General features: G+C 36.0%; 3 pseudogenes across 1 annotated transcript; all 3 read right to left on the bottom strand.

Moving 5' to 3' along the window:
• Positions 1-657: 657 nt before the first annotated feature.
• LOC143610323 (putative disease resistance protein At4g27220) lies at positions 658-27,248 on the bottom strand (annotated as a pseudogene). The gene is made up of 4 exons (XR_013149571.1): positions 26,268-27,248; positions 24,059-25,910; positions 4,874-4,948; positions 658-789 (listed from the first exon to the last, which is right to left on the bottom strand). The product of XR_013149571.1 is annotated as a putative disease resistance protein At4g27220 (transcript).
• On the bottom strand, positions 4,998-7,827 carry LOC143610325 (putative disease resistance protein At1g61300; annotated as a pseudogene).
• LOC143610324 (UDP-glycosyltransferase 75C1 pseudogene) lies at positions 8,569-18,633 on the bottom strand (annotated as a pseudogene).

Genomic DNA, 27,248 nt, shown 5'->3' with positions numbered 1-27,248 from the left:
TGGGTTAAATAGACTACACAGCGGACGGCTACAAAAGGATCAAGAACAGCAATCAAATGAACCCGGTAATACGATTAAGGTTAGGGGAAAGATTTGCGACTGTTATGAGAAGGTGGGTGTGAGTTTGATTGCGTTTATGAGATCGTTTATATAGACAACGAGATTAGGGTTTACAGCTAGGTCTAAACAAGGAAGAACGAGTCAACAGGGTCAAATTAGTTCAATTACATTAACGGTGATGCCGCGAATCATGCACGAATTTGATTTCCTTAATCAAAAGTTGGTTACAAACAATTTTGACCTGTTAATTGATTGATTGATTGCCCGCCGGTTCACAAGGATGATTACGGGTCGGGTTTGGTTGTTGGATTATCCATGATGTAAAATGGATTATCAGAAATTACATACAGGTCCCTCAAGATTGGAGATGGATAAATAAATGGATAGAACTTTATACTTCGGGCTAATAATGTATAAAACTTTAAAGATATAAATTTAAATTATTAAATATAACTCGATAAACACATCATATTAAATAAAATAACCCGGACGTCGAAACGAGTCGGGTGTTAAATAAATTCGAAAAACCCGAGTTGTTACAATAAATGTTTAATAGTGAAAAACAACATTTGAATCAGTTAGCTTAATAGATTGTTATCAAGCATCATCTAAGAAAGCTTGAAGGTTGACTGTAGTGGATCCGCCATTTTCGAGAGCTTTAGCCGTCAAAAAACGCCCTTTATGTGCATTCCATCTCATATCACCGCCGTCTTTTCCCGCCATCATCATCTTCAGACACCAAAACGTAATAGCTCTTACAGCAGCTCGTAGCTATTACGCTTTCTTCAAAGATGGCTGCTTCCAAGCCCACCTCCTGGTTGTCATCGCTCGATCACTTCCTTTTCCACTAAGTGATTGCTTAGGGACCTTAGCGTACGATCTAGGCTGTTTCCCTCTCGACTTTGGATCTTAGCACCCAAAAAGTCTGTCTGTACAAACGATCTAGGCCTGTATTCGGAGTTTCCTTAGGGTTGGTAAGGCGAAATGGGGCCACCCTAGCCCATTGAGTGCTCTACCTCGGGCCATCGACTTCATACGCTCTACTGGGAAGGATCGAACACGCCGCGTTTTACTAGGAAAGATCGAACCATGGGAACGAATCTACTGGGCTATCACCTTCTTTGGCCAGATCTTCCAACCTTTTCACAATTACAGTTCACAGCGCCCTTGACTAAACTAATCTAATAGAAAGTCAAGGGGCTTGAAAGCTTACCTGATTATTAGAGGAAGGTTTGGAACTAAAAAAAATTGGCATTTAGTCTGTTTTCGTTACGGTACCGGAAGTAAAATGTAACAAAAATAAACAACGTGAACGAATATGGTGCCACCAAGTGACCCAATTGGCAGAACCAAAGCTCTTAAATGTTATATATAATAATTTAGTATGAGACGTGTACAGTGATAGGTTTACCCAATTACCAAAACATTCATGTCACGTTTACGTGACCATAAATACCTAATGGGTAATTTGTAAAAACCTAATGGGCGGGTAATTCTAACAATCTAATGGTCATACTCATTACCAATACTAAAAGATGTTCAAGACTAAATACTAGTCTCTAATTTGTCATGTTTTGAAAGCAATAAGGACTATTAGTCCCTAACGCATTCCCTCAAAATTACTGATTGAAAATTAGTCTCAAAGAAAGTTTCCCCATTTTTCCATTATAGAGGAACATTTTTTGACTTGTATTTAGTCTCAAATATGGTGTCTAAATATTAGCGACTGATTATTAGTCACTACAACATGTCGCGTAGAAATGAGTCCGCAATACTACCGACATCTAAAAATCAGTCCCAAATACAAAGTATTTGAGTCAGGAACATCAGTCCCTAACACTTTACTCACAATCTCTAATATGTTCCTTTTATTTTAGAGACTCATGATTAGTCGCCATACATTTGAGAAATTTTTCATTACATATTTGGGACTGAAATTCAGTTGCCAGTAAGTTTCCACCAAAACCTTATATTTCCTAAGCACATCCGGGACTGAAATATGGTCCCGAATAAGGTGTCAAAGTATTAACGACTGATTGTGAGTCACTAACACTTGTCACATAAAAACCAGTCCCTAATACTTTTAGTGACTAATAAATCAGTTCTAGATACTATGTAATCGAGACTGATATATCAGTCCTTGATAATTTAGTCTCTGATGGTTACTTTTTTTGTAGTGAACCCTAGTTTTGGAGTTTTCGCCCCAACCTAGGTTAGCCACCAGAGGCAAGCGTTAGACCGTAGCTTGTTGCTGAAAAACGTAATAGGGTAGCGTAGCTCGCTTCGCTCTTCAAGCTCCGCCCCCTTACTCAACGTCTTCATCTATAAAGAAAGCCTTTTCTCCAGAAGAGAAGAAGGTAAGCTTTCACGCCGTAGCTTGCTGGTTTTTCCATCATCCAATCAAAAAAGAAAGAGAATGAAACCTGGCAAAAAAAAATGAACACTTTGCTGAGGAACGAAGCTTCGTCTTTGTTTTTCTTCAAAGCCCCAATCCGATCTCGCTCGCCGCCACTAGTGGGGTCTCGGTTGATTTTCCTTCCTTTAGCTACTCAGATGTTTCAGTTCGCTAAGTTTGAAAAGTCCAAAGAGTGCAGACTAGCCACGGAGCTTGGATACGGTTTCCCAATCGGAGATCCATGGATCACAGACGGTATCTCCCTATGGCCTTTCGCCTCTTAAAGCGTCCTTCCTTCTCAATGCCCGGGCATCCATCCAATGCATTCTTTTTGATCTTGTACCCACGGAGCGGTACACTGAACACCAAACTCTTTCCAATCAAGACGAAAAAAAAGAAAGAATAGCAACTACATCAACAACCTTGATTCCTGACGTGAACGGCCGCTCAAGAGACTGAAGATTTTTCATTCATTTTCTTGATTTATCATTTTTTTTAAGTCGAAGAGTGACTACTGATTTCTGCTCGTAGTTCCTCTCTTGTTAGTTCGTGATATAGTACTCGCGCAACAGCTCTTACAACAGCTCGTAGCTATTATTTGCATTGCATGGGGCTTCGGTACATCGGGGCTATGTTCTAAAAAAAACCAAATTCAATTCTTCCGAACCCATCCACGATTAGCTAGAAAACCCTTTTTCTTTATTTACATTAATTTATGTGCTTCAGTGTTTTTCCACTTGGCTGTACAATATGAGTTTCAGGCCGACAATGAAAAACTCCACTAAAATGGGTAGATTTGGGATTTGATAGATAATACAAGCCCATCACCTCAAAATCTCAACACCTTCCACCACCTCACCCATCACCATCTCCCGATCAGAAGGTACTCAAGTTGCTCGATCGCTTTGATTGATTCGATTTCCAAGTCATTAAACTATTAAGGAGTATTCTTGAAGTGGTTTTTAGTGCATCAATTTGGTCTTTAGCAACTTGAACAAGATATAAGAATTGTATTTGGATTGTGAAAGCATACATTTTAGTATTCACGATATACATGTATAAATACAATGCCAATATTGATCTAAATAATGCAATTGTTAAACTAATGTGATACGTACAAATAATTACAAGATATTTGTAAAGCTAAACTTGTGGAGAGAATATTTCTACTTATTTGATTTGACTTGATTTCCTCCATTTGGATTAATTTATTTGCTACATTCCTTGATATGCTCCCACAAGATGGACGGTCTTGTTGTTAGTCCAACCTTAGTTATTAGATAATTAAATCTTGATCGAGGTAGCGGATTGGTTAGAGCATCGGCTAACTGGTCGTCTCAAGTAATATGTGTAACCCGTATAAATGCGATGCCAATACTGATCTAAATAATGCAATGGCTAAACTATAGGGATACAAATAATTACAAGGTCATAGTAACCAAGCTTCTTTATGGGTAAAAAAATACTTAGTGAATATGAGACCAAATGAGTTAGAACTATTAATGAAGTCGGTCATCTTTTTTACACATACAATATTTTAAATGAATTATGCTTTTATTTTTAACATATACTATTTTGGTTTAAAAATACAAAAAAATATAGTTTTACCATTGTCACACTAAATGCCCGTCCACCGGACGAGTATAAAACTAGTTTTAAATGTTCATAACATAAAAAGTTGAATACAACGTTATTTGTATATAATGTAAATTTATAACACAACTAGTGTTTGTAATCAGAATTTACCATTGTACAACTACTCAAAGCATGAAACCATAACGTAAATTGGCGTTGGTCTCAGTAGGGAGCATTCTCCCTTCTCAAGTCTCATCACCCGCTGCTGCTTGGAATAAGAACGCGGCTCTTGTAATTTTTATGTTCTTTCTAAGTGACCTGATAATCGATTGCCTTTCTGCCTTTAATTATGATAGTAAAGCATTAGTTATGTTACATCTAGAAATCATAACAAGATAAATATTTGAAATTAAATATTAAGACCAGCTATATGATGTTTTTAATGTTCCGCCTACCTTTTAAAATGCAAATAACTTTTTATGTATCTCATTGTTTAAAAGTTACACGTAAAAATCAAGCATATTTTTATCTTTAAATTGAATATGATATTGTTATATATTTTAAAAAAATCTAAAGCGCGATAAATTGGGTATGTGTATAATGGGGCATCCAAAAATTTTTATCTAGGCGTCTAGTACTTTTTAAAACGGTGATTTTAAGAAGGGTGTCTACGTGCGTCTAATAGATACGGTATATTTAGGTTTTGTTGAACACAATTACCATCCAACCCCTTGTGACATGTGACGTCTTCTGAGGGCTTCCAATACTTTTTTAGACACAACTGACATTTTTTTTTTTTACTTTTTATCATATCCCTTCCAATAATAGTGTTTAAGCATCTACCTGTTCTCGCACTCGTAAAATATCCTTGTTTGTATCATCCCATGACCACTTCCAAATAATCAAGTTTCCATCCGTCTGTAACAGTAATAAGTAATAAGTTAATATACATGGCAAGGCGATATTATTAATTTATAACTATTAGAGTATGTATTGCCCATACCTCACGTTGTACATCATTAATGTATTCATCAACATTACTATATGATCTCCCTTGATGCTCAAATCTGATCTTGGGTAAATGATTCTCTCCATAACTCCATCTCTTCATGCTTGGACAATTTTTCACAATCATATTCTCCAAATAAGGATATTTTATGTTAGAATGACCAGAGTAAAAGCTCTCGAGTTTGGGAAGATTAACAAGCTTAATATTGGTAAGAGGTAACATGATATATGTGTCCACCGATTCAATTTCACTTCCAGTTGTCCGCTCATCTCCTGCCGAAATGACAACCGACAAACTCCTACAGTTGTCAATATGTATATCTCTAAGATTGACTAACCCTTTTGCTACACTTAAAGGGAATAAGGTCAATAAGGAAGGGCAATGCCAAATCGTGAAACTCGTTAGATTACAAAAGCTTATATATTGAAGTGGCCTGTCCCATAAAACTTCCAACCTATCGAGCTCGTATAACCAGATGTTTTCCACTTGGGAAAAAACCTTCCTTTGTTTTACATCCAAGTCACATGTCTTCACCAAGATTCATATCTTTTATAGACGATAAAATTAAACATTCACTTGCCTGAATCAGTTTCATAACTCGCATCGTGAGTGGGAGGCTACTTTTTGTAAGACGTAGGGTGCGTTTACAATCATATATTGGATAGTCCTTGTAAAAGTCGTCCTCGATGAGAAATCCCATCAGAGTTTCAAAGTGGAAATCTTCAGGAATACAATGCAATTCTGGAACTTTTAAATGTAGAATTTTAAGCGACTTGTTTAGTTCCAGGAGAAAACTACAACTACTCTTCCTCAAGCCAACATACAACTCTTCCAACTTAATGAGCTTCGATATGACACCAGGTGTTACCTAAGATAGAGATTCACATAAGTAAACATCTAACAACCTTAGATTGGTCAACTGCCCGATCTCTTTAGGGATATTTGTAACTCCAGTATATCTGAGCTTTAGAATCTCAAGACATGTTAACTCCCCAAGTATAGAAATTTCGTTGAGGGATTCATTTCCACTAAGATCAAGCATACGGAGTAATGTAAGTTTCTTTAGTGATTGTGGAAGAGATGACATGTCATTACGTGACATATCTAAAACTTTTAGTTTTTCCATGCCTCGAAAGAACTAGTCAGGAACAACTGAGAGTATAATGTTGTCTTGTATAAGGAGAGTGTCAAGGTATGGGAAAAGAAGGTCATGATCATGAAGCTCACTAATTCTATTTCCGATGAGCGATATTTTCTTGTAGCTTTCTAAGTATTTTTTTGGTTGCCATTGCCTTAAACCTCTTCCAGATTCCACCCAAAACTTGTAATTACCTTTAGAAGTAACGAGCCTTGCCATATCACGAACAAGGTCGTGCATTTTGAATAGTTCTTCACCTTCTTCTCGTTCAGGCAATAACAAGAAAGATGATTTAAGGGAGTCAACGGCAAATAGAACTCTATATTTTGCACCCTGAATATCGCCATCGTGATTATCAAATATCCCTAGACACAGACAATAATACATCAGCCTTTTAAAGCCAATGGTTCCATCTTCTGGGAACATACTACACAATAAGAAGCACGATTTAGCTACTTCGCTTTCAAGATAGTCGTAGCTTAGCTTCAGTTGCATTATTCCGTTTCTTTTAAAGGGAGCATCCTCATCGGTTGGATCTTGTAGTCGATCAAGCGTTGCCTCCCAAATTTTATATTCCTTGTTTTTCAAAGCTTTTCCTACAGCTTGAATAAAAAGTGGTAGTCCACCACATTCTTTGACAATCTTCAGTGCAACTTCTTTCAATGTACTGTCCCATCCGCTTTTACCAACTACTCACTCAAAAAGGGTCCATGATTCTTCGTCTTGCAAAGGGTTTACCAAAATATTCTTCTGAGCATTCATTGCCTCACACACATCTTTGATTCTGGATGTAACCAAAATCTTGCAATTCATGTTGTCAAACCCACACCGGATGCCAACGTCCTGTAGCTTCAGTTCCTCCCAAACGTCATCAAGAATTATCAGAACCTTCTCTCCATTTATTATTCTTGGAGCAGCTTTTTTAACCTTTTCTTGAATCCTTTGATAATCAATTGTTTGTGAGACTGTTATAAACACAATATCTGCAAATTGATTCTTCATTTCTGCAGCAACTTCACTAGCTAGTGTAGTTTTACCTACACCTCCTAACCCATTGATTCCAACTATTTGTATCTTGTCATCTTCTATGGCTTCAATGATTTTCTTCAAAGTTAACTTTTGGGTATCAATATTTTCAAGACTTTTTCTACGGTAGAGGTCTGTGAATCCTAGGGCGGGTGCAGGAAGCGAAACACGAGTTTCAAAATCCTTACCGTCACTTTGGTGCTGTTGAACAAAAGAAGTTCTTTCTATTGCCGTCATACTGATCTGGCGGAGGGTGCTCAAATTGACACAAAACCGTATGTTTAAGCATGTTTTCTTGGCTTTCGCTTCTTTGGCAATAAACTCTGTGGCATCGGATAATTCAGCGTCAGCTTTCTTCATCCACTCTTCAACGCCTTTTAGGAGAATTTCTCCTTTAGATTTTGCCAAATCTATCTGTTGTTGAACCCTTCCCTTCATATTCGAGAGCTTTTTGATTTCGTTTTTCAAAATTTTAACATTTTCAGAGCAGTTCCAAATGTAGGTTATCTCGGTCTTAGCCGCATCACATAAGTAGTCGACTACTTTTCCAACTAGGGCGCTAACGGCCTCAGTCATTGTTTTCTGATGGTTTCGGCTTTGGATGGAAAATATATAGTTTAAAGGGAAATTAAGAACAAGGACACTGATTGACACAAATTATTAATTGAGTAACTGCAGCAAGTGGTGATTGAGTTCACTAGTTCCTCTCATATGTAATTATTATGTATGCGTAACAGTCAAAACAAATACAAAACTTACCAAGTATGATAGTAGTAACAGATAATCAATCTCTTAATACACAATAATCTCTTTAAACCAACTTGATTTGAATATAAACCTGGTTATTGAGATCAAAGTAAACAGGGAGAAATAATTGTTGATCAATAATGCATCCTAGAAAAGTTATCTTTAATTAATCCTTTGCTTGTATTGTATTGTAGGTAAGATAATTGCTGATCAATAATGCATCTGAAAAAAGTATCTTTAATTACTTAATCCTTTGTTTGTATTATATTGTAGGTGAGATATGATCAAAAAGCAAATATCCACCTGGAGCCCATCACTTTCTAAACAGAATTATAAGTATATTTATAAATAGGTTAGGTATTATATAACTCATAACTCTACAAATAATCAAAATGTATTATTTATGAGAGCATGTGAGGGTTATATAGGTGAGGTTGTAATATACCAAGTGCAAGTTTGATAAACACTTTATTATTGCGAGAGAAACTTATTTAGAAACTCAGCATAATAATTATTATTGATCATCCATCCAACGACGCTATATCAAATTTCCTATATTTATAGATCTAACCTTAACTTGGTAACCAAAGCATTACCATACATGTATGGGTAAACGTTTAAAAGTGAAAAACATTATTTGCGAATAAATTAGTTTAATAGATGGTTATCAAGCATCATCTAAGAAAGCTTGGAGGTTGACGGTGGAGGATCCGCCGTTGTCGAGAGCTTCGGCCGCCAAATCCTGCCATTTAGGTGCATTCCGTCTCATATCACCGCCGTCTTCTCCCGCCATCATCATCTCCACACACCTCAGAATTTCAACACCTTCCACCACCCTGCCGCCTCTACACCTCCTAACCCATTGATTCCAACTATTTGTATCTTGTCATCTTCTATGGCTTCAATGATTTTCTTCAAAGTTAACTTTTGGGTATCAATATTTTCAAGACTTTTTCTACGGTAGAGGTCTGTGAATCCTGGGGCGGGTGCAGGAAGCGAAACACGAGTTTCAAAATCCTTACCGTCCCTTTGATGATGTTGTACAAAAGAATTTCTATTGCCGTCATACTGAGCTGGCGGACAGTGCTCAAATTGACACAAAACCGTAAGTTTAAGCATGTTTTCTTGGCTTTTGCTTCTTTGGCAATAAACTCTGTGGCATCGGATAATTCAGCATCAGCTTTCTTCATCCACTCATCAACGCCTTTTAGGAGAATTTCTCCTTTAGATTTAGCCAAATCTATCTGTTGTTGAACCCTTCCCTTCATATTCGAGAGCTTTTCGATTTCGTTTTTCAAAATTTTAACATTCTCAGAGCAGTTCCAAATGTAGGTTATCTCGGTTTTAGCCACACCACATAAGTAGTCCACTACTTTTCCAACTAGGGCGGTAACAGCCTCAGTCATTCTTTTATATATGATGGAAAATATATATATATATATATATATATTATATAGTTTAAAGGGAAATTGGGAAGAAGAAGATTATGAGGTGAACCAAGAAACAAGGACACTAATTATCAACTCATGGATGAAGGAGAAAAGAATTGAATTTATGAAAGTAGTACTTACTTCAAACTCAAAACAAGAACTGATCCAAATCTTATTATACTTACTTAAAGAGTCAAAACAGATACATAACTTGAATTCGATCAACACGAACGAACAAAGTGCAAACAGAGAATCAATCTCTAAATACGAAACAAACAAGATTCAAACCAACTGGATTTGAATATAAACCCACCCTGTTTTTTGAGATGTAATAGTTGCTCATCAATATATAATGCATAAATCTTTTTTTCAACTGCGCGCTGATCAATAACGCATCAACACCATTGTTTTATTATTAGTGAGATCAATAATGCTTACTTTTCCAAGAGGAAGCTTTAACTTTCTTTAATTGTGGGTACCCTCATGTCTTTGTGCTTTAATTTAGGTATCAAATATATATATATATATATATATATATATATATATATATATATATCATTTTCTGTTAGCTCTAACTTTAGACTATTAACAGAATTGTAAGAATATTTATTATATAAATATGTTAGGTATTCATGTTATACATACACGGGTTGAACAATATAAATTATATAATTTATAACCCTATAAATAATCCAAGCACAAGGTCGATAAACATGTTATTATATTACAAGAGAACATTCAATCAAAAACTCGTTACAATAACTTTTTGGTTGATCATCCATCCAAAGCCGCTAACTTTTGGGTTCAACAAAAAAAGCTTTGTTGCTAAAACTGTAATAAATTGGGGCACTTCGCAAGGAAATGCACTAATCCACATGCGGTTGGAAAGCACATCAAGATCACAGAAATTTCTGATAATAAAAGTGTGAAGCGAAGTGACAAAAGGCATGTTTAGAGCTACTCCTCAAATACAAGGGTCCAAGAATCAGTCAAGGAACCACATCAAAAGGGAACCCCGGGTCAAGCTCTAAGGCCATCATCACTAGAACGGCTGAGGGAGCAAAACCAGATTGGAAAGATAACCAATTTAAATCAATCCTGACTTTTGTTGGGATGACATTTGCAAATGAAGCTAGTACCTCATCAAGCCCCGTTGCTGAAACATCTCCATGTGTCTCTGACATTCCCGGGGTACATAAACTTTGTACTCAAGCTTGTATAGATAAGATTAGAAACTATATAACTCACAATCTTGCATTAATTGATGAACATCTTGCCCTTAGATGCCAGAACGATGAATATAAGAAAGCTGACAAAATATTTGCCGCTAGGATTAAGACTCATAACAAAGATATGGCTAAACTTAACGAAAAATTATTTCAGTCTGACAAACTAGCTGAGCACCACGAAAGATGTGTTATAAAATTAAATGCTAAATTTGAGAAGCTAGAGTTAGAACTAGCTCAAAGGAAAATAGTCGTAGAAAGGTTTGAGTTAGCATCTGATAAATTAAATGGAATCATTGGGTCCAGATTGGGGTGAAACAAAAGACAGGCATAGGTTATGATAATACCGCTGTACCACCTCCTTTCAATGAAAATTACACTAGCATGCCTCACTTTAGTTTCAGCACCCCACCTGAGGATGAGATGGTTTATGGTTTTGGCATGTGCCAAAACCAAAGACATTTGCTCCTCGTGTGTCCAAAACCGTTGATCCAGTTATTTCATCAGTTAGTCCTAATGGTAATTCATCTTCTTCGGCAGGTTGTGTAGAAGGAAGTAGATGTGAGGAAACGGATATGGGTTATGGAGTGAAAAAGATTTTAGATTCGGTTTTTGGGTCAGCTGTGAATTCAAAACAATTATTTGTTAACCCCGTCTGTAATAATATTTCTGTTAAAAACAATTTGAACAATCATGTATCTTGTGAACGTGTTAATGTTGGCATGCCTTAAAATGATTTGAATGAAACTGATGTTTTTGTTTCCAATGGTGATTGTGAAACTGTGTATGATGAATCTGTCACTAGGAGAAATGTGCAAGAAAATGTGCTTGATAAAACACGTGTACATAGCTGTTCATCAACAGATTGTAAAGTTGAGGGAAACTCTTATCAAAGAAATAGTTTTGAAAGCAAAAAAGACTAGCACATCCAGTAAATATATACCACCCCACAAGAATTCTTTCTTTCAATCAACTAATTATTATAACCATCCTTAACTACTTCAACAGTCAAAACAGATACATAACTTGAATTCAACACAAACAAAGTACAAACAGAGAATCAATCTCTTAATACGGAACAAACAAGATTCAAACCAACTGGATTTGAATATAAACCCACCCTGTTTTTTGGGATGTAATAGTTGCTCATCAATAATGCATGCATCTTTTTTCAACTGTTGATCAATAATGCCTCAACACCATGTTTGTATTATTGGTGTGATCAATAATGCCTACTTTTCAAAGAGAAAGCTTTAAGTTTCTTTAATTGTGGGCACCCTCATGTCTTTGTGCTTTAATTTAGCTATAAAAAAATATAGAGTTAGATTATCGTACAATAATTATTAACGTACAAAAACGTACGAGAATCAAACTCAACCCAAAACACAAAACGCTCAACCCGAAAAACAAAAAGGCTCATACGCTCAAGAAACTCAGTTACACTCATGTCAACAATTGATTCAATTAAAGATCCAGATCAGTTTGTTTGGATGAATTGATGATTAATTAGATACACATTGATGATTTTGATACCATTTGATGTGATTATTATAGATGATTACAAGAAAACGCTCAAACGCTCAAGAAAAAACCAGTCACGCTCAAGTCAAAAATTGATTCAATTGAAGATCCAGATGTGTTTGTTTGGATGAATTGATGATTAATTTGATCAATTTCGAAGTTTAATTGATCAATTGTTAAACCAATTGCTTAAAAACAAACCTGTGAACAAAGGGGAATCCGCTGTGTTTTTCCGGCGAGTTGCCGGACACTTGATGTCGACGACGGTGATAGTGACGGGAGAGTGTTGATGCCAGGCGAGTGGTGGTCAATGGCGTTGGAGACGGCAGCGGCAGTAGTTGGCTAGAGGAAGAGTAATTTTAGGGTTTAGTGTGTTTTGAAATCAAAGGGTGAAAAGAGTCGCGTACGTTAATGTACGATAAGGATTTTTGTATTCTATCCGTTATTCAATATATATATATATATATATATATCATTTTCTGTTAACTCTAACTTAGATTATTAACAGAAATGTAAGAATATTTATTATATAAATATGTTAAGTATTCATGTTATACATACACGGGTTGAACATTATAAATTATATAAAGGTCTGTTTAATATCCAAAAACTGCTCAGCAACAGTCAGATAAGTGGGGAATGTTGGGGTGAACCAGAAAAGTTTGGGTAGAGTCGGATCTAAGCGTTGGCTAGGTAAGCGCCCTGTAGTAAGAGGAGTAGTTACGAACCCTGTAGACCATCCACATGGGGGTGGTGAAGGGAGGGCCCCAATTGGTAGAAAAAAACCCACAACCCCTTGGGGTTATCATGCACTTGGAAAAAGAAGTCGAAAAAGGAAAAATATAGTGATAATTTGATTCTTCGTCGCCGTAGTAAATAGGAGAGAAAATAGAATTTCTTTCTTCGTCTTTACAAAAAAAAATTAGGAGGAAGCTTGTAACATCCTAAATATTCTAATATTAAATAAAGAAAGTTACGTTTAGTAATTTCCGCGTTAATAATTAGTAAAGAAAAGATCATGGACTTAGATTAATTAAGATGGGATTATGGATGAGATGGGCTTAGGGTTCATGGGCCTTAGGAGTATAAATACTCCCCTAAACCACCCTAAAACCCTCAATCCTCATTTCTTTCCATCTTATTCTCTACACACTCAAAACACAAACATACTACCACCTATACGGCCGAGAGAGACACGAGCGAGATCCAAGAGCAAGTGAGCGTTAGTTGTGTTAGATCTTCATTATCCGAGTCTTATACAAGATCTAGAGTTCCTAAACAAGCTAACCAATACCAAACTAACCCGTAAAGGTATGTTCTTGATCTTAAAGCTTACATTTTTATAAACGTTTAGCCTCGAAACTTAGAACGAGACTAGATCGGGTGTAAGTTAAACGTAAAGTTGTAAACTTGATGTGAGAAACGAACTTAAAGAACTCACGGCTGATTATGACTCGTTTAAAATAAACCCTAGACCTAGTATTGAATGTTTTAATCTTAAAGGTCCAAACTTTATGCGCTTTCGGGTCGTGTTTATTCAAAAATGGCCATGAAAACGTTTGCGGGAATTACTAACATCATATCGAAGTATTTTACGTTGAATCAGAAATGATTATGAGGGTTAGGAACGAACAGCGGCTACTGCTCGGCAACTTCGCCAGCAGCTAACTTCGCTGCGGTTAACTTCGCCGTTAGCTAAGTTCGCTGCTGTTAACTTCGCCAATAGCTAAGTTCGTTGCTGTTAACTTCGCCAGTAGCTAAGTTCGCCGCTGTTAACTTTGCCAGTAGCTAAGATCGCTGATTGTTAAGTTCGCCAGAAAACAAGTTCGTGTACATATAACTTCGCCACATATAAGTTCGCTTAAGTTAAGTTCGGTAACGAATCGGATAGCGAATCAGACTTAATTCGTTATGAGGAATGAGTTAACGAATTAGGAAATAAATTAAAATCCTAATGGAAAATGTGTTAAGACAGTTAATGGAAATAAAATTTTTCCAAGCTGACCTGGCAGTTTAACCCCAGCCATGGGCTCTGCCCCTTAGACCCCGCTAGGGGCTGCCGCCCCTAAAACCCCGCTGCCAGGGGCGCTGCCCCCGGACCCCTGTTAGTTGCGGGTAGCAATTGAACTAGAAAGACGACATGGGAAGTGATAGTTAATTGATACGTGTAATTGTTATACAATTAGTCGTGCACAACTCAAGAAAGGGATTACTATAAACGGTGAACGTAACCGCATTCAGGTGAGTTTCTAGCCCCACTTCCTTGTTATGTTTTCGGGGCTGTGTGCATACTCGATGTGATAGTTAATATAGTTACCTTAAGTGGTAAGTGTATGTCTTGTATGATTTATGTATGATGACTGCTTGACGGTGCGTGAACGATCTTCGGATATTGCACGTACCGTCAGGTGGTAGCTAAAGATGTGATTGATATGTATGATGTAAGATAAGATGTATGTATGAATATATATGATGTAAGCATAATGTATGTATGATATGTTGATGGTACGTGAACGTTCTTCGGAGATTGCACGTATTTTCAAGAAAGGTATGTAAGAACAGGTATGGTACAATTGCATAAAACAAAGGGACCAGACCTTAATAATATCTGTGATGGTAGGGACCAGACCCTAAAAATATCTGTGATGGTAGGGACCAGACCCTAATAATATATGTGATGGTAGGACCAGACCTTAATAATATCTATGATGGTAGGGACCAGACCCTAATAATATCTGTGATGTTGGGGACCAGACACTCTATAATATCTGTGATGTTAGGGACCAGACCCTTATAATATCTGTGAGGTTATAGGGCGGAAGGCTCTTTAAATAGGATGGATAGTTATGTATGTAGAATATGTATGATGAGTGTACACCCCTTCGGGCACGTGTGCAAGTATGAGGACAGATTGTATGTTGTATGATTAACTAGAACTCACTCAGCGTAGCTGACATTTAGTATGCACGCAGGTGAGTAGGTTGAGGCACCTTGCGTAAGAGGAAGCACATGGCATGGACTTGAAGAAGCTGGCATCTCAAGGAAAGGTTATGTCATTTTAAAGACAATGTTTTATGTTAAATAATTTGGAATGATCGTTAAGACAAGAAATATGGTTATGTAATGAAATGGTTTGAATGTTTTTAATATTCCGCGAATGTTTTTATTAACTCTGATATTTAGAACTGTGTTTATAAGTAAATCCAACGTTAAAGTGAGGCACCGGTAACAGGACCTTACAAAGCTGTGACATGTTCACTAAAAAAAATCTTTTTGTAGCGAATAATTTATTAAAAATAAATAAATAAACTTAACAGAAAAGAAGAAAAATAAATAATAATAACCTGGTCCTAGGCATCTACCACTATACCTAGAGGTGGCAATGTAAGTGAGTTGGGTTGGATTTGGGTGATGGGTCAGAATGGGCATGGGTCGGGATGTGTATGGGGTCAGGATGGATTTTTAAAATAAAAGGTTAGGATGGATATGGGTCAAGATGGGTAAAGCTAACTCATCTTGACCCAAGTAAAGGTTGACATACAAAGGGTTTTAAAAATCCCTAAAAAAATATTCAAAAAAACTATTAAAAAATAATAACTCAAAATATATATAAAAACGCAAAATGTAAAATAACTAAAATGTTTCCCACGTCTTCCTCGTTAAAAAAAACCATTTTGTACCGGTTCATGTTCGAGTTTATCAGGGCTTTTTTTTCGGTTCGGTTTTGTTTATTTTCATTTCAGTTGGTTTCGGTATCTGCTCGGTTTAGATTTCTCGGTTTTTTAGGTTTCAATGTTGTTTTGTTCTAGTCAGTTTTTTCGGTTTCATTTCGTTTTTTTTTTGTTTCGTTTTGATTATTTTGTTTTATTTTGGTCGGCTACGTTTCAGTTTCTTTGTTTCATTTTGGTAAGCTTTTTAATTTCATTTCGCTTTTTATTGTTTCGTTTTAGTTAGATTTCGGTGTCATATCGGTTTTTTTTTATCGTTTTTGTCGTTTTTCTATTTCGATTCAGTTTCGTTTCAGTTTTTTTGTTTCGTTTTGGTCGGTTCGGTGTTTTTGATTCGTTTTGGTCCGGTTTTTAAATTGCATTTAGTTTTTTTATGTTTACTTTTGGTCAGTTTTTCAGTTTCAATTCAGTTTTTTGGTTTCGTTTCGGTCGTTTTTCTATTTCGGTTCTGTTTCGTTTCGGTTTTTTTGTTTCGTTTTGGTTGGTTCAGTGTTTTTGTTTTGTTTTGGTTAGCTTTTCAGTTGCATTTCGTTTTTTTTGTTTCGTTTTGATCGTTTTTCTATTTCGGTTCAGTTTTGTTTTGATTTTTTTTTGTTTCGTTTCGGTCGATTTGGTGTTTTTGTTTTGTATTTATAAGCTTTTCAGCTGCACTTCGCTTTTTTTTGTTTCATTTTGGTCAGCTTATCGGTTTCATATCGGTTTTTTTTGTTTCGTTTTGGTCGTTTTTCTATTTCAATTCAGTTTCGTTTTGGTCGGTTCGCTGTTTTTGTTTTGTTTTGGTCAGCTTTTCAGTTGCATTTCGCTTTTTTTTTCTTGTTTCGTTGGTCAAGTTTTCGGTTTCATATCGTTTTTTTTGTTTCATTTTGGTCGTTTTTCTATTTCGATTCAGTTTTGTTTCGGTTTGGTCGATTCGGTGTTTTGGTTAGCTTTTCGGTTGCATTTCGCTTTTTTGTTTCGTTTTGGTCAGTTTTTCGGTTTCATTCCGATTTTTATTGTTTCGTTTTGGTCGTTTTTCTATTTCGGTTCAGTTTCGTTTTTGTTTATTTGTTTCGTTTTAGTCGGATCAGGGGTTTTTGTTTCGTTTTGATTGTTTTTTGGGTTTCGGATGATTTTTGTTTCGCACGTGATAGTTTGGGTATTTTGAATTAGATAAGTTTTGGATAACTTGGATACCTTGTTTTGACCCATTTTAACCTATAAATGAAACTCACTTGTATATTTCTGAAATAATATTATTTCCAACCCATCCTGACCCACTTAAAGAATTTTTATGATTCATCCTAACCCATTTTAGTTTTAAAGTTTATCCATCTTGATCCAAAATAATCTGTTTAGGTTGGGTTTGCCACCCTTAATTATACCCATAATGGTGGGCCATACTGTTGCTATTCATAATGGAAATAAACATTTACCTATTTATATAACAGATCGTATGGTATGACACAAATTAGGAGAATTTGCGCCTACATTAAATTTCCGAGGACATGCAAAAAAGCGATAATAGATCTCGTCGTTAAAAAACGTTTGTTTATGTATAATAATATATATAGATATCTATCTTTGATTAGTAGGAGACGAGCTTTATGTTAAATAAGAGAACAACAGAAGTATACGCTTTAGGTTAAGCTTTATGTTAATATATATAGATATCTATCTATGTCTGCTCACAAAGCGCGAAAAGTAATTGATCAAATTCGGGGGCGTTCCTACGAAGAAACACTTATGATATTAGAACTCATGCCTTATCGAGCATGTTATCCCATTTTTAAATTAGTTTATTCGGCAGCAGCAAATGCGAGTTCCAAATATGGGTTCGAGTGAAGCCAAATTAGTGATTCGTAACTCTATAAATAATCGAAGCACAAGGTCGATAGACACTTTATTATTACGAGAGAATCACCCATCCAAAGCCGCTATTCGTAACTTATTGACCAAGACATTACGCTTAAAAGTGAAAAACATTATGTGAATAAATTAGTTTAATATATTGTTAATAAACATCATCTAAGAAAGCTTGGAGTTTGACAGTGGAGGATCCGCCGTTGTCGAGAGCTTCGGCCGCCAAATCTCGCCATTTACGAGCGTTCCGCCTCATCTCATCGCCATCATCTCCCGCCATCACCACCGTCTCCACACACCTCTGCATCTCAGCCCCTTCCACCACCCCACCACCCTGCCGCCTCTTCACCCGCACCCCTGTTTTCCACACATCTTCAACCATCTTCGCATTCGTCGGCTGATCTGTCCACTGCGGCAATACCACTGTTGGAACACCAGCAGCCAACGCCTCGATCGTCGAGTTCCACCCGCAATGTGTCACAAAACAACCGACTGATTGGTGGTTTAATACCGCCACCTGAGGACACCAGTTTACAATCTTCCCTTGTTTTTGAAGCTTCTCTATTTTGCTTAATCGTCCTGCTTGCTCACCATCTTGGATCACCCATAGAAATGGCTGCCTGGTCGCTAACAACCCGAATGCTATCTCTTCCATTTGATCCATTGTTAATATTGCTAGTGACCAAAATGAAACATACACGACTGAAAAATTCGGTTTTGAGTTTAACCATTCGATGCATTCGTCCTTTTCTTTAATATATGATCGAATCAATGGTCCGATCGGAAGGTACTCAATTTGCTCTATCGCTTTGATAGATTCGATTTCCAAGTCATTAAACTATTAAAGAGTATTCTTGAAGTGGTTTTTAGTGCATCAATTTGGTCTTTAGCAACTTGAACAAGATATAAGAATTGTATTTGGATTGTGAAAGGACACATTTTAGTATTCACGATATACATGCATAAATACAATGCCAATATTGATCTAAATAATACAATGGTTAAACTATTGAGATACAAACAATTACAAGGTCGTAGTAACCGAGCTTCTTTATGGGTAAAAATATACTTAGTGAATATGAGACCAAATGAATTGGAACTTTTAATGAAGTCGGTCATCTTTTTTACACATATAATATTTTAAACGAATTATGTTATTATCTTAAACATATACTATTTTGGTTTAAAAATACAAAAAAGATAGTTTTACCATTGTCACACTAAATGTCCGCCCACCGGACGAGTATAAAACTAGTTTTAAATGTTCATAACATAAAAAGTCGAATACAACATTATTTGTATATAATGTAAATTTATAACACAACTAGTGTTTGTAATCAGAATTTACCATTGTACTACTCCAAGCATGAAACCATAAACATTTATTGGCATTGGTCTCAGTAGGGAGATTTCTCCCTTCTCAAGTCTCGTCACTTGTTACTTGTTTTTGCATTGAATAAGAGCGCGGTCTTTATAATTAACTTGTGCCGTCTAAGTGACCCGATTAGCGACTGCCTTCCTGCCTTTAAGTATGATATTAAAGCATTAGTTAATTATGTTACATCTCGAAATCATAACAAGATAAATGTTTGAAATTAAATATTAAGATTGACTTTATGATGTTTTTATGTTCCACCTACCTTTTAAAACGTAAATAACTTTTTATGTCTCATTGTTTAAAAAATCACATATAAAATCAAGCATATTTTTATCTTTAAATTGAATCCCATAAAATCAAGATATTGTTATATTTTTTTTTAAAAAAATCTAAAGCGCAATAATTGAATATGTGTATAATGGGGCATCTAGAACTTTTTAACAAGGTGATTTTAAGCGGGGTGTCTACGTGCATCTAATAGCTACGGTATTTTTAGGTTTTGTTGAACACAATTACCCTCTAACCCCTTGTGACATGTGACACCTTCTGATGGCTTTCAATACCTTTTTAGACACAATTGACTCTTTTTACTTTTAAGCATATCCCTTCCTATAATGGTGTTTAATCACCTACCCGCGCACGTAGTAAAAGATCCTTGTTTGTATCATCAGATGACCACTTCCAAATAACCGAGTTTCCATTCGTCTGTAACGGTAATAAGTTAATATACATGGCAAAGCGATATTATTAATTTGTTGCTACTCACTACTAGAAAACTGATAGCGTTGTGACGCCAAAATGCGTCGGAAATGCGTCACAAATGAGCAATTCCTACTCAATTCCGACGCAAAGTGCGTGTCAGAAAAACACTCGTCGGAAATTCTTTTCTGACACATTTCCGACGCAAATTTTGACGAAATTCCGACACATCATTTTGTCGCAATTTTCCGACACTTTTCTGACCCTTTTTAACAACTTTTAAAAATTATAATTACCGTATTAATAATACCGTATATGTATAAATACGGTATTAATTTTTAGTTTTCCGACGCAATTTTGACACATATGTAAGTTGATGTCCGACGCAATTTTGACACATGTAAATTGTTTTCCGACACAATCCTGACATATATCAAAATTGTTGTCCGACGCAAATCCAACGCATGTAAGAATTGTTTTACGACTCAATTCCGACGCATATATGAAATGTTTTCTGACGCAATTCCTACGCATTTGTTTTTTTGTCAGAATATATTAATTTTCAATATCAAAATAATGCAGATTTTATTTCCTACTAAATACATAAAAAAACCACAAAACCTGTTTTAACGAAACGACCACAAATCGACTCACCAAACAACTTTTGCCAATTTAAACTCAAAATACAATCAAAGTCATTACAAACTAACATATCTAAAACGATACATAAAAAACTAATATCAAGTACAAAATATTGTAGCCACTTCTACACCTCTTTGTATTGCTTTGCCCATATTTGTTGCATTCCGTGCTCTCCTTCCAACTCCCATTTGAACTTGAATCTACAAATTACAATTTGTTAAACTAGCAAACAAACACCACATAATAACAACTATATTAATAATAACAATAATATAAATGATGATGATGATGATGAATAATAACAACATACCTTGTCTATGCCGGGAAATTTGCCAAATTATAAGCCGTATTTATGCTGAAAAAATGCCAATACAACCTGCATTTTGAAAAAGAATGGTCAGAAATATAAGTTTTAACAATAGGATGGTAGTAAACAATTGAAAGTGGACATACCATGAGATAAATTCAAAACAATTCTAAAAGGTATACAAAAACCAATATTCCTAACAATCCAATTCGTCTTCATCTGAAGAGTAGTCAGAAAAACCCTCATCGGAACCATCATCGGTTGTGTCCTCTTGGCTTTCAAATTCTGTCTCTTCAAATAGTTCATCTTCGAATCTTTCATAATCCTCTACTAGCTGGGTATCGTCAAATCTTTCATCATCCTCCATCGGTTGGGTATCTGAGACTAGGCACACGGGTTCATTCCTAGTCACTTCAGTGGCAGTGGATAGTGTGCTGGCATCAGACCCGTCCCACAAAGGCTCATTGGCTTGCTCTAACATGGTATAGAATGCCTCGGCTGTATGATTTGGATCTTATGGTCCTTGTTGATAATGAGGATGATGATTTTGATGCATGCTTTCCATAACCGTTTGATCATGCCCAGTATATTCACCAAGATCGTCATCATTGTCTTGCGCCACATGTTGAGACAACACGAGGTTTGAACATTGACCAGAGTCTTGCATATGAAATGATTCACCATGCAAATACCATACCTTATAATCATCCATGAATCCTTTGTTATATAGATCACCCTCAACATCCTCTCTCTTCTTGTAACGACGATTTTTGCATATGCGGCATGGGCACCTGATTACCGAAACCTTGATACCTTTTGTACGATCAGTTTGCCAGTCATTTGTGTTGGCAAAAGCAAAATCCAAAAAACGTTTAACATGCGATACAAATGCATGGTTGAAAAACCCATTGCTGGTGGTTCTCATCGTGTACATCCAATCTCTATTAGATGCCATTGTTTTCATTATGTTATTAAAATTCCACAAGTTATATATATTTTATCCAAAGTACTACATATTAATTTGTTGAATATAAAGATAACATCTAGGAACTTGAGTGAAATAACATACAGAGAAATAACTATATTTCTATATATTATATAGTTCCATTCATCCACACTTTTTATTTAGTTTCTTTTCATGTATGAGTACCTGGTCATATAAGCATCTAATATTTACCACTGTTAAGTTGCAGGAAAGGGGAGGGGGGGGGGGGGGGGGGGGGGGGGGGGGGGGCAGAGGTCTTGGCATGATAATTATCTTCAACCCAAAACATTAAAAACACTTGCAAGTGCGTTTAATTACCATCGCAAATTCATATTTCCATGTATTTTTACATTATCACCATTTTCTTTACATCTATTGTTCATAATCAAGTAGTTTTTTAATCATACCAGAAGTTATCAAACTAAGAATGCAGGTACTAATAATTAATGGAAAAGTGTCGGGTTGGTTCGGTACCCGTTTCTTTTAAAAATCTGCCATCGAAAATGTTTTTTTGTGGGGGGGGGGGGGGGGGGGGGTACCGATTTGGGACCAAACTAAACTTGTTCCCCTTAAAAAGTTGCCAAATTCAACTTTGGCCCGTTTGACAATCTGTTGTTTATATATGCATACCACTTATGGTTAATTTGTTAAAAAAAGAATAGCATTCGGTTGATTACTTTGGCCAATCTATTATTTAGTTACCAAGTCTTCCCACAACACATGATTATTGCTAAATTTTTTAAGTAATATATAAACTAGTAACATACAGTAAGGTTTTTCAATCAACAATTTGTAAACTATTAAAATACATTTAGCTATTCACAATTTAACATACAAATTGAATTAACATATAAACTATTAACATACAGTAGCTTACTAGGGTTAGAATGCAACTTACAGGTGAAAATTAGGGCATAGACATGAGAGGGGTTCGAGGCCGACGGTGAAGAAGCGAGCAATCCATGGCGAGAGGTATGAGCGAGACGGCGCGTCGGCGAAAAGAATCCGGCAATGGGCTACGGTGAGAACTAATTACACCGTCGAAAGCTGAAGGTGAGAGAGAATGAAAGGGCCAGAGTTGATGTGTTAGTTTGAACCTAGGGTATTGTTTTTTGTTTTAAAAGCCAAGTATGAGAAAGAAAAGCTAACCAAACTACTATACATACATAGTTCTAAGATTTGGTAACAATATGAATATGTGTATGATGGTGAAGACATGTGGTTAATACTTTGTACACCCAAGTTCGAATTTGGATCCTAGTGTTTTTAGTTTTGTTTAAAATTTAAGGTTAAAATTAAATTCCAGAAGTCTACAATGCGTAGCAAATGTGTAGCAACCCAAGTTCGAATCTGGATCCTAGTGTTTTTAGTTTTGTTTAAAATATAAGGTTAAAATTAAATTCCAGAAGTCTACAATGCGTAGCAAATGCGTATCAAGTTGCTACACATTTGCTACGCATTTTCAAAATTCTACTTTCATTTTTCGTTTTTAAAGTTCAAACAGTTTTTTTCTTATTCCATATTTCGCACAAAGTCATTATAAATGAAATGCTTGTACTTCACAAACTTAAACATATTATACGTTTGCATAAATATGTGTGTATAACTAGAACTTATGACAGCTCTTTATAATTGTATAAGTAAAACTGTGACACTACATGTGTATTTACAATAATTATATAGCATGTATGAGTTAGGGAAAAAATATTCCCCCATATAACGAAGTTGTAGAAAGAAATGGACGAAAAAACACACGTTTTACCCTCGAGAGACCAAAAACAAGTTCTAGCAGTCAGAAATGTGTAGCAAATTTGTAGCAACTTACTACACATTTGCTACGCATTTGCCACCAAATAAACGTTGCGTCATAAATGCGTCGGAACTTACATTATCGTTTTTTATTAATGTATCAATAAAATTTACAAAATTAAATGTTGTGTCGGAATTGCGTGGGAAATTCAGACACATTTCCGACACAATTTGTATTTTCTACTTAATAACCATATTAACAATAAAAATGTACAAAACTGAAATATTGCGTCGGAAATGCGTCAAAAATTCTGACACTTTTCCGACGCAATTTGTATTAATATTTCGATTAACATATAAAAAAATTAAAATTGCAAAATTAAATATTTGTGTCGGAATTGCGTCGGAAATTCCGACTCGTTTCCGACACAATTTAGTTGTTGTTAGAAATGTGTAGGAAAGTACGTCAAAAAATTATGGTTTCACTTTCCATAGGAAATGCGTCATAAACGAGTCGCAAATTCCGACGCAAAAATTTGCGTCACAAATTTTCGTAGCAATGGCACCCATTTTCTAGTAGTGACTAGAGTATGTATTCCCATACCTCATGTTGTACGTCATTAATGTATTCATTAATATTGCTATATGGTCTCTCTTGATGCTCAAATCTGATCTTGGGTATATGATTCTCTCCGTAACTCCATCTCTTCATGCTTGGACATTCTTCCACTCTCATATTCTCCAAACAAGGATACTTGATGATAGAATGGCCAGAGTAGAAGCTCTCGAGTTTGGGAAGATAAACGAGCTCAATTTTGGTAAGAGGTAACATGATATTTGTGTCCACCGATTCAATTTCACTTCCAGTTGTTCGCTCATCTCCTGCCGAAATGACAACCGACAAACTCCTACAGTTGCCAATATTTATATCTCTAAGATTGACTAACCCTTGTGCTACATTTAAAGGGAATAAGGTCAATAAGGAGGGGCAATACCAAATCGTGATACTCGTTAGATTACAAAAGCTTATATATTGAAGTGGCATGTCCCATAAAACTTCCAACTTATAGAGAGAGTTTAACAAGATGTTTTCTACTTGAGAAAAAACCTTCCTTTGTTTTACATCCAGGTCTAATGTCTTCACCAAGCTCCTAACATCGTCACACGCTTCCACTTCAATATGCTTTAACTTGTCACAACCTTCTACATAAAGGTATGGTAGGACGTTATCCAATTCTTTTATATTTGATAAAACTAAACGTTCACTTTCCTGAATCAGTTTTATAACTCGCGTCGTGAGTGGGAAGCTACTTTTTGTAAGACGTAGGATGCGTTTACAATCATATATTGGATATTTCTTGTAAAAGTCGTCCTCGATTAGAAATCCCATCAAAGTTTCAAAGTGGAAATCTTGAGGAATACAATGCAATTCTGGAACTTTTAAATGTAGAATTTTAAGCGACTCATTTAGTTCCAGGAGAAAATTGCAACTACTCTTCCTCAACCCAACATGCAACTCTTCCAACTTGATGAGCTTTGATATGACACCAGGTGTCACATAAGATAGATCTTCACATGAGTAAACATCTAACACCCTTAGATTGGTCAATTGCCCGATCTCTCTAGGGATATTTGTAACTCCAGTATTTCTGAGCTTTAGAATCTCAAGACATGTCAACTCCCCAAGTATAGAAACTTCATTGAGGGATTTATTTCCACTTAGATCAAGCATACGAAGTAATGTAAGTTTCTTTAGTGATTGTGGAAGACATGAAACGTCATTATGTGACATATCTAAAACTTTTAGTTTTTCCATGCCTCGAAAGAACTCATCAGGAACAACTGAGAGTTTAAAGTTGTGTTGCATAAGAAAAGTGTTGAGGTTTGGGAAAACAACATCATGATCATGAAGCTCACGGATTCTATTTCCCATGAGCGATATTTTCTTGTAGCCTTCTAAGCATTTTTTTGGTTGCCATTCTCTCAAACCTCTTCCAGATTCCACCCAAAACTTGTCATTACCTTTAGAAATAATGAGCATTGCCATATCACGAACAAGGTCGTGCATTTTGAATAATTCTTCAGCATCTTCATCTTCTCCACCAGGCAATAACAAGAAAGATGATTTAAGGGAGTCAACAGCTAGTTGAACTCTATATTTTGTACCTTGAATATTGCTATCGTGATTATCATATATCCCTAGACACAGACAATAATATGTCAACCTTTTAAAGCCAATGGTTCCATCTTCTGGGAACATACTACATAATAGGAAGCATGATTTAGCTACTTCACTTTCAAGATAGTCGTAGCTTAGCTTCAGTTGCATTATTCCGTTTCTTTTAAAGAGAACATCCTCATCGGTTGGATCTTGTAGTCGATCCAGTGTTGCCTCCCAAGTTTTCTATTCTTTGTTTCTTAAGGCTTTTCCTACCGCTTGAATAAAGAGTGGTAGTTGATAGGTAGCCGATTCGAGATGGCTAATCTCCCAAGATAGTGACCCTTTGAGCGGGTTAGACTCCAAAGAAATAAAGAGAACAAGACATAATTTACTTCTTAATTTTCTTCTTAATATTCTTAAACTTGCAATGCCTTTTATAGGCTACATGTGAAAGTAAAACTGAAAGAAAATGTAAAACTAACATGAACATGAACTAAACCACTAACCTAAGATAACTTTCCACTAACATAAAATAAACAAACTAATAATGATATTAAAATAAAACTAATTAAAACAAAAGGTTGCATGGTGATCGTGAGTTAAGACCAAAGGGTCTTGCATGTACGCATGATAGTGGGCACGTATCAGTAGTCCACCACATTCTTTAACAATCTTCGTTGCAACTTCTTTCAATGTACTATCCCATTCGCTTTTACCAACCGCGTGCGCAAAAAGGGTCCATGCTTCTTCATCTTGCAAAGGGTTTACCGAAACATTCTTCTGAGCATTCATTTCCTCACACACATCTTTGTTTCTAGATGTAACCAAAATCTTGCAATTCATGTAGTCACTCCCACATGGGATGCCAATTTCCTCTAGCTTCAATTCCTCCCAAACGTCATCTAGAATTATTAGAACCTTCTCTCCTTTAATAATTTTTTTTGCCGCAACTTCAACCTTTTCTTGAATCATTTTAGCATCAACTGTTTGCGAAACTGTTACAAACACAATTTCTGCAAATTGATTCTTCATTGCTGCAGCAACTTCACTAGCTAGGGTAGTCTTACCTACACCTCCTAGCCCATTGATTCCAACTATTTGTATCTTATCATCTTCTATGGCTTCAATGATTTTCTTCAAAGTTAACTTTTGGGTATCAATATTTTCAAGACTTTTTCTACAGCAGAGGTCTGTGAATCCTGGGGTGGGTGCAGGAAGCGAAACACGAGTTTCAAAATCCTTACCGTCCCTTTGATGATGTTGAACAAAAGAAGTTCTTTTTGTTGCCGTCATACTGAGCTGGCGGACGGTGCTCAAATTGACACAAACCGTAAGTTTAAGCATGTTTTCTTGGCTTTTGCTTCTTTGGCAATAAACTCTGTGGCATCGGATAATTCAGCATCTGCTTTCTTCATCCACTCTTCAACGCCTTTTAGGATATGTTCCCCTTTAGAATTAGCCAAATCTATGTGTTGCTGAACCCTTCCCTTCATACTAGAGAGCTTTTCGATTTCGTTTTTCAAGTTTTTAACATTTTCAGAGCAATTCCGAATGTAGGTTATCTCGGTTTTAGCCACACCACATAAGTAGTCCACTACTTTTCCAACTCGGGCGGTAACAGCCTCAGTCATTC

This window comes from Bidens hawaiensis, unplaced genomic scaffold (assembly GCF_021521415.1).
Source record: "Bidens hawaiensis isolate Kalapana, Puna unplaced genomic scaffold, B.hawaiensis_p1.1 tig00025672_1, whole genome shotgun sequence".
In the NCBI taxonomy this organism is placed as follows: Eukaryota; Viridiplantae; Streptophyta; class Magnoliopsida; order Asterales; family Asteraceae; genus Bidens; species Bidens hawaiensis.
Note: the sequence above shows the minus strand (reverse complement) of the source record. Positions and strands in the feature narration are given on the sequence as shown.